A 13,325-nucleotide genomic window follows, 5' to 3' on the forward strand; every position below is an offset into this window, starting at 1 on the left:
CTAATACGGGAGTTTGGAAGACACGTTTGGTATGTTTCTTGAGACTAGGACACCAGGAGTCAAGGTCTTTTATGAAAATATATTTGGGGACAGCTGAGATTCTCTTTGATTTTAGTGGGGAACTGAACAGAGTTTACATCTGCAAAATTTATCAGGCCAGCTAAAAGAGTAAGTCTTCGAGAAAGAGGCTCCATGCGATTGGCTCAGAAGGAGCTGCAGGGTGATCCTGAGCTGTCCCCATGCTGCTCTGGCCTGAAGGTTGGCATCATTTTCCAACATTTAGAGACCACAAGAATCACAGCTCTGCAAATCACATTTCACCCGGCCCCTGAAGAATTAGTCAGCATTTAGCAGCATAACAGTGGATAAAATAATAGTATGTCAGAACAGAAAGAAATATGTTTTGAAAAATGACAAATCAAAGAAACTTTTTCAGGGTTTTTTTTTTTTCTCATTTATCTTGACATTTTCAGAAAAGCCCTTTTTAAATTTTCACTACTGTTTTTATGCAAGCAAAGTCTTGAAGGAGCTGAGAACAAGAATACAACTGACACCAAAATACCAACCAACATAGCAATGATTATCTTTCTTTCTGAGTATTGTTTACAACAGAAGGAACAGCACCGTTCCTCCTCCATGATACTTCTAAAGCTGTTTTCCTTGAGACAACAGATTCCTCTTCAAGCGCATCTTTGAGAGACACAGCTCAGGCCCCCAATTATGAGGAGCCGTTGCTCTGTTAGAGCCGTAAGAGAGCAGGAACATTCTCTCTGAGGTGCGGACATTTAAGCAGATGCCTGGGATAAGAAGTAGAAGGGGGTGAAGGGTAGAAGTGAGAATGGAGAGCATGGGGAGCAAGAGAAAAAGCATTCCAGAGCATGGCGAATTCATAGGCTCTGAGGTGGGGAAAAGACTAGTAAGAAAGGAATATGTGAATGAGGAGATTGGCATGAGCTGAAATGCAGAAGTCAGTAGAGATCAGGAGGCTGGGACTTCTGTGCCCTTCCTCAGCAAGAGATATTTATTACCCTCAGGGAACTTGTCAGGGATCATGTTGTCAAATTTCCTGCTGTTTAACTCAGACTGGAGGTGGCCTGACAGATACAGTATTAATAAAGGATTGCCTTAAGGGTGTGGAGGGCATACTTGTCTCCAAAAATCTATGCGTAAAGTCAGATGAGCAGAGAGCTGGCATGTACAACAGATGGTTCTGTGACTCAGTACCATGTGGTTCTAGTTAGCATGAACTGTCAACTTGACAAGCCTAGAATTCCCTGAAAGAGGCTCAATTGCCAGGCATGGTGGCAAACACTGTTAACCCCAGTATTTGAGAGGCAGAGGCAGGTCTCTGTGGGTTCAAGGCCAGAGTGTTCTGCACAGCAAGCCAGCCAAGACTACATAGTGAGACCCTGTCTCAGACAAACCAAAGATAAAACACAGACTCAACTGAGTAAGTTTTTCCTCTGAGAAACTATCTTGATTGCTGATTGATATAGAAGGCTGCAGTCTACTTTGGACCAATCTGGTCTCAGCTTGTATAAGAAAGTTAGTTGAGCATGAGCATGTATGATCAAGGTAGCAAGCGGTGTTCCTCCATGGTACTTCCTTCAACATCCCACCCTGGCTTCTTTCAGTGATGGACACTGACCCTGAACTGTAAGGAAAATAAATCCCTTCTTTCCCTAAATTGCTGCAGGTCAGAGTATTTTATCAGAACAGACTATAACTGTAACATATGGGCAGCTAGTTGCTGAGATGGTCCTTAGCTGTGTATATTCCCGACCATGTTGAATCTGTCTGACTTCAAACACCCATAGGATACCAAAGAAATGACAGTATATGATTTGGGCATTGTCTTAGTCACTGTTCTGTTGCTGTAAAGAGACATGACCAAGGCAACTTATAAAAGGAAGCACTTAATTGGGGGGGAGGCTTGCTTACAGTTTCAGGGGGTTAGTCCATGAGCATGGTGATGGGAAGCCTGGCAGCAAGCATGATGTTGCAGCAGGAGCTGAGAGCTCACACATGATCTGCATGAGGCAGGCAGAGAAAAGGGAGTGACACGGGGCCCGGATTGGGTTTCGCAACCTCAAAGCCTGCCCTCAGTGACACACCTCCTCCAACAAGGTCACCCCTCCAAATCCTTCCTAAGCAGTTCTCCAATGAGGGACCAAACGTTCAAATATATAGGCAGATAGGATTCATTCTCATTCAAATTACCCCCAGGAGGGGGGGAGGGGAGCTATATAATAAGGAATATTATGACATTTGTGTTTTTCTCTCTTGGGTCACTTGCTCTGAAGAAGTCATCAGCCATGTTCATGAAGACACTAAAGTAGCTCCATGAAGAAGTCCACACGGAGAAGAACCAAGGCCTTGTGCCACCAGCTTGCCATATATGAGAGCGTCACCTTCATTCAGTCTTCCAGCCCCGGGACCATCTCCAACAAAGACCACCTTGGTGAACATCTTGACACCCACCTCACAGGCCACTCAAACCAGACCCACCTAGCAAAGTTGCTACAGAATTTCTGATCTGCAGAAACAGTATGAGGTGTCTAAGGACTCTCTGTTGTCTTAAGACAATATATTTTGGGGTTCTTGTTATAGAGCAACAAATTACAACAAACATTATAAAAAGCAATCCAAGAGGTTATTTGCTGTGATAATTGTAATACTCTATTTTAGTGTTGTCTGTGAGTTTGGGCAAGTTACTTCTGAAAACTGTTCCTAGCACTAATGAAGTAAATTTCAGTACTTAAAAATCTTAGAAATTAAAAAAAAAAAAATCTTAGGAATTGTTTATTTATTTGAAACGGAGTCTCTCTGTGTAGCCGTGGCTGTCCTGGAACTTGCTACGTAGACCAGGCTGGCCTCAAACTGGCCTGCTTCTCTCTCCTGAGTACCTATAGTGTGTGTCACCATGCCTAGCCTTAATTTTATTATTTAGTTGTGTGTGTGTTTGTGTATGTGAGTGCCATCAGTGCCCATGGAGGTAAGGAGAGGGTATTAGAGCTCCTGGAACTGGAGTTACAAGCAGTTGTGATCCACCTTAGGTAGGTGCCTGGAATGGAATCCAGGTCCTCTGCAAGAGCAGTATATACCCGTAATCAATGAGCCATCACTCCAGCCCCAACATGGATTTATCTGTCTTTTATGTGTAGGCATACATGCTAAGGCATGCGTGTAGAGGTTAAAGGACAGCTCGTATGAGTCAGTTCTCTTTTTCTGCCAGGTGAATTCAGGTTGTCAGCCTTAGTGGTGACTGCCTTTACTCGCCAAGCCAGCACACTGATGCTCCTTTTCGTATTTTAACATCAAGGATACCTGCCTTTCCTTTTCAAATTCAACTCCCAATGGAACGATTCAGATAGTCCAGCAACCTGGAGACCATCCTAGACTTATTTCCCTCTTTGGTTCTCCACACTGGGTTGTAATGAATACGTGAACTAAGCATTTTCAGGTTCTTTCACTAGCTGACTCTCACCGCTGTAGCTCAGGTTGCCATTGACACCCATAGTCGCTATTAATAATAGATTTGTAAATGCCTGCCCGGGACCTCATTCCCTTCAAACTGCTTTTCACACTGTAGCTGTTGACCTGTCCTCAACAAAAGTATGACAGTCATTGTCAGTGTTCGCCTGGGTGAAAAGCATTCACTGCCTTCTCAATAGTTACAGCAAGCCCTGTCTCCTTAGTTGTGAACAGTGAGGGCTGTCCTGTTTGGATTCTCTCTCTCTCTCTCTCTCTCTGTCCCTCTGTCTCCCTCCTCCTCCTTTCCACTCTTTCTGTGTGTGTATTTGTCCATCTTCATCCTTCCTCTTTTTTTTTTCTTTAATCCCTTAATGGCCTAGAACTTGCTGTGTTATCGAGCTCGCCTTGAAACGAAAGCGCCATCTGGTTCTGGCCCCTGAATTCTGGAGGACACCATCATGCCCTGTTCGTTTGTTTAAGGATGTTTATTTTTACTTTATGTCTAACTATGAGAGTTTTGTCTGAATGTCCATATTTACACCACATGTGTGCCTGGTGCCAGAGGACGGCAGAAGAGGGTGTCAGATTCGTGGAGCTGGAATTACAGGAAAAACTGAGTTACCGTGCACAGGCACTGGGAACTGGATACAGGTCTTCAAGAGCAGCAAATGCTCTGGTTCACTGAGCCATCTCACCTGCCCCTCTGTGGCAGGGCCATGCTGTGTAACCAGGTTGGGTTGGAACTTCCATTGTAGCCTCCTCCTTCCAATGCAGGTTTCCTCCTGCTTCTGCTGCCTGGTTACTGGGCGGGAAATCCCCTTGCACACACACCCCGAAAAACAATTATTTGGGGATGGGGTTGTTGTTGGTTTTTGTTTTGTTTTTGATGGAGAATTTCACTATGTATTCCTGCATGGCCTGGAGTTCACTGTGTGGATCAGGCTTACTTTGAACTCACAGAAAGCAGCCTCCCTCCACCTCCTGAGTGCTGGGATCAAAGGCAGGCAGGCATACCTAGCTTGTACAAGCTTCTTTTTTTTATTTTATTTTTGCTTGTTTGTTTGGTTTTTTTTGAGACAGAATTTCTCTGAGCAGCCTTGGCTATCCTGGCCTCGAACTGACAGAGATCTGCCTGCCTCTGCCTCCTTGATTGCTGAGATTACATGTGTGTTTTTCAGGTTTTTTAAAATATATTTTTTTCATACAATGTAGTGTGATCATGCTTTCCCCTCCCCGAGCTCCTCCCAGCTCCTCCCTACCTCTCTACCCACCCGAATCCATATCCTTCTTTCTCTCTAATCAGAAAACAAACAGGCAACAACAGCAATAAGAATAACAAAACAAACAAAGAACCAAAGAAAAAAGCACAAGAAACGCACAGATGCATAGATAAACACACACTCACAAACACAGAAAACCCATAAAACACAACAATTGGAAATGAAAATATATAAGGAAGAGACCTATAAGGTAAAAAAACAAACAAATGCTCAGACAAAATATTATGAGAAAAAAAAGAACCTCCAAAACACCATTGAGTTTTTTTGTGTTGGTCACCTAGGACATTGAGCCTGGCCTTAAGAGTAGTTTGTATACCCAATGAAACTATGTTGGAGAAAACTAATTTTCCTTTCTGAGTGGTTGTCAATTGAAGATAGCTCCTGAGTTAGGGATGGGGGCTTGTATCTACTTCCCCTCTCAGCACTAGGTCCCTCTTTTGTGAGTTCATGTGTGCTTCAGCCCTATCGTGGGTCTTGTTTCCTTCATTCCCTCCATTCCCACTGGCTCTTGTAATAAGTTTCCTGCCCTGAGGGGAGAGATTTGATGGAGACATCCCATCTAGGACTGAGTGTTCCAAGGTGTCTCACTGTCTGCCCATTGTTCCGTTGTGGGTCTCTGTGTTTGATCCCATCTACTTCAGGAGGAAGCTTCTCTGATGATGGCTGAGCAAGACCCTTATCTGTGAGTATAGCAGACTCTCATTAGGAATGACTTTATTGCTATGTTCATTTAGCAGAACAATAATATTTGGTTTTCCCATAGGTCCATGGCCTACCTAGTCTTAGGCTCTTGAATGTTTGCTATGGGTTCCATCTTACCGAGTAGGCCTTAAATCCAATCAGATAGTGGTTGATCACTCTCACAACTTTTGTGTGCCTGTTGTACCAGTGTATCTGGCGGGCAGCTCATCATTATAGATCAAAGAGTTTGTAGCTGGGTTGATGTTTACCTTTATCTGTTGGTAGTATGCAGAGTACTACCCAGTACCGTGAACGCTAGTCAGTAGAGATAAAGGCTCTAGGTAGGCACCAGCTCGACTTCTTTGTGTTATATAAATTATATAACACTTTGAGTTATGTAAGTGTTGTCATCAGCAACAGGTCCTTATCAACAGTTTGTGGAGAGCACCCAATACCCTGGCAACAGCCTGGGTTGTTCAGGAGTTATTTTCTTGGTATCTAGGTTTTCGAGTTTTTGACATATTATGGGTATTAGGACTCTGTCCAAATGATGGTGCCCCTTGCCATACAGAACCTTTTCAGATTCACAAGGTCCTATTTATTAATTGTTGTTCTTAGTTCCTGTTCTACAAGTGTTCTGCTCAGAAAGTCTTTCCCTGTGCCAATGTGTTCAAGACTATTTCCCACTTTCTTTCTATCAGATTCAGTGTATCTGGTTTTATGCTGAGGTCCTTGCTACCTTTGGAATAGAGTTTTCTGTGGAGTGATAAGTATGAATCTATTTGCATTCTTCTACAAGCCCATTCTGATCAGCACCATTTGTTGAAGATGCTGTCCCTTTTCCAGTGTGTATTTCTGGATTCTTTATCAAAAATCAGGTGTCCATAGATACATGGACTTATTTCTGAGTCTTCAGTTAGATTCTACTAATCAACACGTCTGTTTTTATGCCAATACCATGCTGTTTTTGTTACGATAATTCTGCAGTAAAATTTGAGGTTGAAGATGGTGCTGCCTTCCGCAGTTCTTTTATTATTCAGGGTTGTTTTAGTTATCCTGGTGTGTGTGTGTGTCCATATGAATCTGAAAATTGTGCTTCCAATTTCTGTGAAGAATTATAATGGGGATTGCTTTGAATATGTAGGCTGCTTATAGTAGGATGGCCATTTTCACTATATTAATTTTACCAATCTATAAATATGGGAGGTTTTTTTTTCCATCTTCTGATATCTGCTTTATCTTTCTTCAATGTTCCAAAGTTTTTATTATACAAGTCTTTCACTTACTTGGTTAGAGTTATAATTTAGTCTTAGTTAGAGTTTCTGTTGCTGTGATGAAACATCATGGCCAAAGCAACTTGGGGAGGAAAAGGTTTATTTGGCTGACACTTCCATTTCACATTGTTCATCATCAAAGGAAATTGGGACAGGAACTCTTAAACAGGGTAGGAGCCTGGAGCAGGAGCCAATACAGAGCCATGGAGGTGGTGTTGCTTACTGGCTCGCTCTTCATGGCTTGCTCAGTCTGCTTTATTATAGAACTCTGGGCCACCAGCCTATATTCTACAATGAGCTGGGCCCTCCCAAAGCAATCATTAGTTAAGAAATGCTTTACAGGCTTGCTTAAACCCAATATTATGGAGACATTTTCTTTATTGAGGTTCCCTCCTTTCAGACAACTTTAGCCTGTGTGTCAGTTGACATAAAACTATCCAGCACAATTGACCCCTTGTCAGCTTGACACACAAACACATCACTATTAAGCTACAACCTTTCCTTTCTCATTTATCCCCAAGATCAAACATTAAAAATATACATAACTTTCATAATCTCACCAGTCTTTACAAATCTGAATACATTAAAAGTTGAGTCTCTTTGAAATAGCCAACCTCTTTTAAAATCCAAAGTCTCTCAGCTGTGGCTTCCTGTACAATCAAAAATAAATTAAATATATTATTATTTTAAAAGGAAAGAATCTGGGCACAATTGCAATCAAAGCAAAGCAAAACCAAGCAAAACCAAGCTCCAAAAGCGTAAGTAACTCAATATCCAATGTCTGGAATTCACTCACAATCTTCTGTGCTTTTCCAAGAGTTTTGGGTCACTTCTCAGGCTCTGTCCACTGCAACACTCATAGCCTGTCTTCTAGGCTCTGGTTGGCTTCACTCCACTGCTACTATCATGGTGGTCAACCCCTGTCATCCGCATCTTGCTGCAAGTGGGCTGCACTCTCAGTAACCTCTCATTGGCTCTCTTCATGGTGCCAAACTCCAACTTTTCTGCGTGACTCCTTCATCCTGCAACTGAGGCCGCACCTTCACCAATGGCCTCTCCTGGCTTCTTGATGTACCAGGCCTCAGCTACTCCCTATAACTCCTTCATGCCTGAGTGACTCTTCCACGTTACTGAGTTTGGCTGCCAACACAAGGTTCAAGTTTGGCCATCTCTGGAATACAGCTTCTGTGTGCTGACCCTGAGGAAACACTTCCTAGAAGACTTCACCTCAAAGAAGCTTGTCACTTCTTAAGCACCACTGATTTCTCAGTTCCAGCCAACCAACATCCAGGATCCCAACAAAGCAAAGGTTTTTACCTTAGTAGTTCTGATATCTTGTCTATCACAGCTGATTCTTCAGCCCCAACTAACCAGAACCACAGAATCTAAATTCAAAATAACAAATGGCCCTGACAGAGTTTTTAAACTTCCCTCTGAAACTTTATAAGCCATCACTTGGATATTTTTTTATCCTTTTATCCTGAGGTGATGTCTATCCTTGATTTTAAGGTATGTTTCTTAAGTGCTTCACAAGGATGGATGCTTTTTGTTTGTTTATTTTGGTTTTATTTGATTTTTTGAGACAGAGTTTCTCTATGTAGACTTGGCTGTCCTGGACTGGGTTTGTAGACCAGGCTGGCCTCAAACTCACAAAGATCCATCTGCCTTTGCCTTTCTGAGTGCTGGGATTAAAGGTATGTGTCACTACACCTGAATCCTGCTTTTTAATCCAAACTATTAGTCTGTTGGGGGAACTAAGACCATTTCTATTGAGAGTTATCAATGAAAAGTATTTATTGGTTCTTGTTATTTTGTTGTTATATGTGGGTATCCCCTTCCATTTTGATTTTGATAGTCTGATATTATGTATTTATTCCTTAAGGGTTGTGTGTGTGTGTGTGTGTGTGTGTGTGTGTGTGTGTGTTTAACTCCTTCAGATTGAAGTTTGAGTTTGGGATGATTGTGATTCTAGGTGTTGACATCTTTGTTGTCTTTGTTGGGTGGGTGTTCTGTTCCTTGGTTTCTGTTGTTCTCTCTAGATCACAGGAAAGTGTGGTGGCTGTGGGTTACCTGGTAGAGAGTGCTTTTGAATCCCTGCCAGGTGTGTCTACTGGGAGTCCCAGGTAGAACGTATTTCTAGGTATTGGGGGATACCATGAGAGAATAGAGATGGGCTAGAAGATGGGGCTGAGAGACTTGACAGTAGGAAGGAAAGCTGGGTCTTCAGTGAGTGTCTATAGACTCCAAAGAGATCCACCTGTCTCTACCCTGAATATTGGGATTAAATGTGCCACCACTGCTGGGCTAGGTTGGGAATCTTAAAACCAGGAATCATTAGACTTTTTCCTGATGCTTGGTTTATTTCTTTTGACTCTGAATTGTGTAAGAGACTGCATTATTGTGTTCTTGTTGGTTCTAGAAAAGTCTTTGAATTAGTGTTCCTCTGTAGCAAATGCATAGCACCTTACAGATACATCTGATACTGTGATCATATACCTATGTATGTAATATCTCTGAAACCTTCGTTTTTCATTTCTTAATTGCCTTACTAATTTGTTTTGAAGTTTAATTTATTTAGCAGTCCTTTGTGACAAGAATATAAATTAATTGTGTAAACACTTGTCAAAAATTCTTGATCTTTTTTTAGAGCAAAGATGAACATCCTCCATTTTTAATGACTCTGAAATGATCAGTTTGTAGCTTTAACGACATTACCCTACAATCTGATTCTGACAGCCTTTCCATGCTAGAATTCCATTTACAGTTCTAAAAGGGAACTTTGAATACATCATCAATCGAGAGCAACTAACAGAAAGTCAACGAAGTATTCAATTGTGTCGTCTAAATATCTTCAGGCACTTTCTTTCTTACCAGATTAAATTGTTTTGACCATCTCAAAGTGTATATTCTTTTCTTCTGACCTACAACATGTTACCTTACCCCTAAAATTGATCCTTGCTGGGTGCTAGAGTGATAGAGCTGAGAGGGCAAAGATAAGAGTTGTTGAGCATATATAGAACCAAGAAGGGTTCTTTGTGATTATGTTTCTGAATCAGTTCAGATACATACATGGCTGTGGTTAGAATTTCCAAGAACATTTTGGGACATTTCCTTTATTAATCATGTACATAATTTACATAATTTAATCATGGGAAGTTACAGTGCAACCCAACACTATCTATATAGTAAATTAAATATAATATATATATATATGTACAATTTATTTTTATTTTATGTCCCATTGGTGTTTTTCCTGCATGTATGTCTGTGTCAGGGTGTCAGAAGCCCTGGAACGGGAGCTGTAGACAGGTTTAAGCTGCCAAATTAAACCTAGGTCCTCTGGAAGAGCAGCCAACTATCTCTACATAGCTCATAATCACTACATTTAAAAAAATAGAAACAAGAGAAACTTTACCCTAACTCTCACTCTACTGGTTGGAGTTTTCCATGTCATCTTCATTTGGTGTGTGCAATAGCCCTCTGGAGCAGGACAACTGTAGGTAACATATGCAAAGACAGGAAACAGCCTTAGGGAAATCTCCACTATGGCTGTCAAATCAACTCCTTGCCCTAAGCAAAATAAAAATAAAAAAAAAAGCAACTCTAAAGCAGAGGTTTTCACAAATGATATAGAATTTTACTAAAATATAGTCACCCATCTCTAGAGGAACAGAAGAGATGTTTGTGCATACATTCGTGTGTGTGTGTGTGTGTGTGTGTGTGTGTGTATCTATGTTCATTTGAATAGGCATAGCCCCCTTAGACTCATGTTTTTGAATGCTTTGCCCATAGGGAGTGGCACTATTAGGAGGTGTGGCCTTGTTGGAAGAAGTGTGTCACTGTGGGTCAGGCTTTGAGGCCTACTATGCTCAAACTACACCCAGTGTGGCACACAGTCTCCTTCTTCCGCCTGTGGATCAAGATGTAGAGCTCTCAGCTCCTTCTCCAGCATCACGTCTGCCCGCATGCTGCCTGCCATGCTTTCTGTCATGACAATAATGGACGAAACCTCTGAAACTGTAAGCCAGCCCCAAATAATGTTTTTCTTTATAAAAGTTGCCTTGGTCATGGTGTCTCTTCACAGCAATGAAGCCCAAACTGAGACAGTGTGTGTGTGTGTGTGTGTGGTATTTATTGGAATGGTTTACATCTGTGGCCCAGCTAGTTCAACAATGGCTATCTCTCAATGAAAAGTCCACATATCCAGTAAGTGTTGGGTTCACTAGGCTGGATGTCTCAGCTGGTCTTTAGTGTACACAACAGTGGGGAAATGAACTTGCCAGGAAAAGCAAAGGCCAACAGGAAAAGAACAAGAACGTCTTTCTTCTATGTCATTTATATAGGCTGCCACCAGAAAGTGTGGCCCCAATTTAAGGTGGCTCGTCCCATCTCAAATGTTTTAATAAAGAAAAAGCCCTCACAGGTACACTTAGCTGCTTGGGTTTTGGACATTTCTGAATGTAGTCAAGTTGACAACCGAGAATTGCACCCACAAGTCTGTTTCAAACTTGCCAATTAATTGCCTGAAGAGGTAGAACAGGAAGAGCTTGGTGATCCCACCACAGGGAATAACCTGATTTTAAAAGCTAAATAATGACAGGGTTAGACGGTGTTACTTTCTTTTCTGTTTCTGTGGTAAAACACCATGACAAAAACAACTCACAAAAAAAAAAAAAAAAAAAAAAAAGTGTATTTGGGCCTATGGTTCCAGAGGGTTAGGGTACATGAGGGTGTAGCAAGGGCTCACATCCCACGGTAGGCATGAAACAGGGAGAGTGAACTAAAAATGGTGATGGTCTGTAAGCTCTGAAAGCCCACCTCCTGTGGTACACTCCTTTCAACAAGCCCACACCTCCAAAGCCTCCCCATACTGGGCCACCAACCGGACACCTCATTCAAGCCATCGCTGAGGTGTATGTGTATAATATGACATGCCTGTGCACAGTACAGTAAGTGGATGTGGGGAAAGAGCATAGGCCCAAAGGTCTTAAACTGAATTGAGTAGCTAATTTAAAAGGAAGCAAAGGTCAGGAATGTGAATTATTTTTCTTTCCTCTTCTACTTGCTGTATGCATGCTGTGAAGGCCAGAACTGAAATACAAAGATTTAAGATACAAATACTAACACCAGCTAGCAGAAGGGCGGTTTCAGTGTTAAATAAGTACATCCACGTGCAGCCCACACCAACTCAAGAGAGGAAGGAACTAGAGATGTATGGAGTAGGCAGGAACACTTATAGACCATATAGAGTTAAGAAACAGTAACTTGGGGGCCTGGAGAGATGGCTTAGCAGTTAAGGGCACTGGTTGCTTTTACAGAGAACATGGGTTCAATTCTCAGCCCCAAATGGTGGCTCACAGCCATCATGACTCCATCCAGTTCCAGGGGATCCAACACCCTCTCCTGATCTCCACAAGGCACCAGGCATGCACTGGTACACAGATATCCATGCAGGCAAAACACTCATGCACATAATCTCAAAGGAAGAAGGGAAAAATTGGGGCTGAAGCTCAGTAGTAAAGAAATGTTTAGAATGCATGAGGCCCGTGGCTTGATGCCTGGGGCGCTGTGGGGGTTGAAGAGAAGAAGGAGGGTAAAAGAGAGGGGAGCTAGAAGGACTTCTAGATCATTCTCCTTAACGCTTTCAGGAAATGCTGAGGAAGGGAAGGGGCAGTAGGAGGAGGACAGCAGGAGTAGGCGTGTTTCTGGTCCTCAGCACTACCTGCTCTTCTAGGCTTCCATGCTGGCACTTGTCCACAAGCCAGTCTAGAACACGGCTGGGATGGGAAGAAAACAGAAAATAGCCGAGAATGGGCCAAGAATGATAAATCATCTAAAACTTTGTGTCTCGTTCTTTATCTTCTATGTTTTCCATGTCTGGTTTAACTCTTCACTGAAAAATATATTGAACTTGAAATCTCTACCTTTCACTTAATTTAACTCTATTTTCTGTTTTATGCCTTCTTTCAAACCCTTTATTGTAGTACCCTGCAAGAATGCCAGGTTATTTTCCTGTAATTCACTTATACTACAGACAAATACATTGCAGTACACTGAGCAATGAGAAATCGCATTTTGTCCTCTAAAGAACAATTGTCAAAAGCTCTAATTCTTTTATATTTATCCTTATGTTATTTTGGGATTTAGCCTCACAATGGTTATTCTTGGGCTGATGATGTAGCTCAGTTGATAGGGTGCTTGTCTAGCAAGAAGGAAGCCCCAGATTCAAGGTCATGTATCCTCAGCTACATAGTAAGTTTGAAGCCAGCCTGGAGTACATAAGACCTTGTTTAAAAAAATGTTTCTCTCTCTCTCTCTCTCTCTCTGTGTGTGTGTGTGTGTGTGTGTGTGTATCTGTGTTTGTAGGGTTTCTCTACACAACCCTGGCTGTTCTAAAACTTGTTATGTAGACCAGGCTGGCCTCAAATTCACAGAGCTCCATCTACCTCTGTTTCCTGAGTGCTGAGATTAAAGGTATGCACCACCACTTACAGCTTAAAATATATTATTAAATTATAATAATTAATAATATTACATATAAAAAGGTCATAAATAAACTGGATGCCTGTAATCCTAGCACTCGGGGAGACAAAAGCAGGCATATCTCTGTGAGTTT

The sequence above is a fragment of the Psammomys obesus genome, unplaced genomic scaffold, assembly GCF_907164565.1.
Source record: "Psammomys obesus unplaced genomic scaffold, mPsaObe1.curated_primary_1811, whole genome shotgun sequence".
NCBI lineage: Eukaryota > Metazoa > Chordata > Mammalia > Rodentia > Muridae > Psammomys > Psammomys obesus.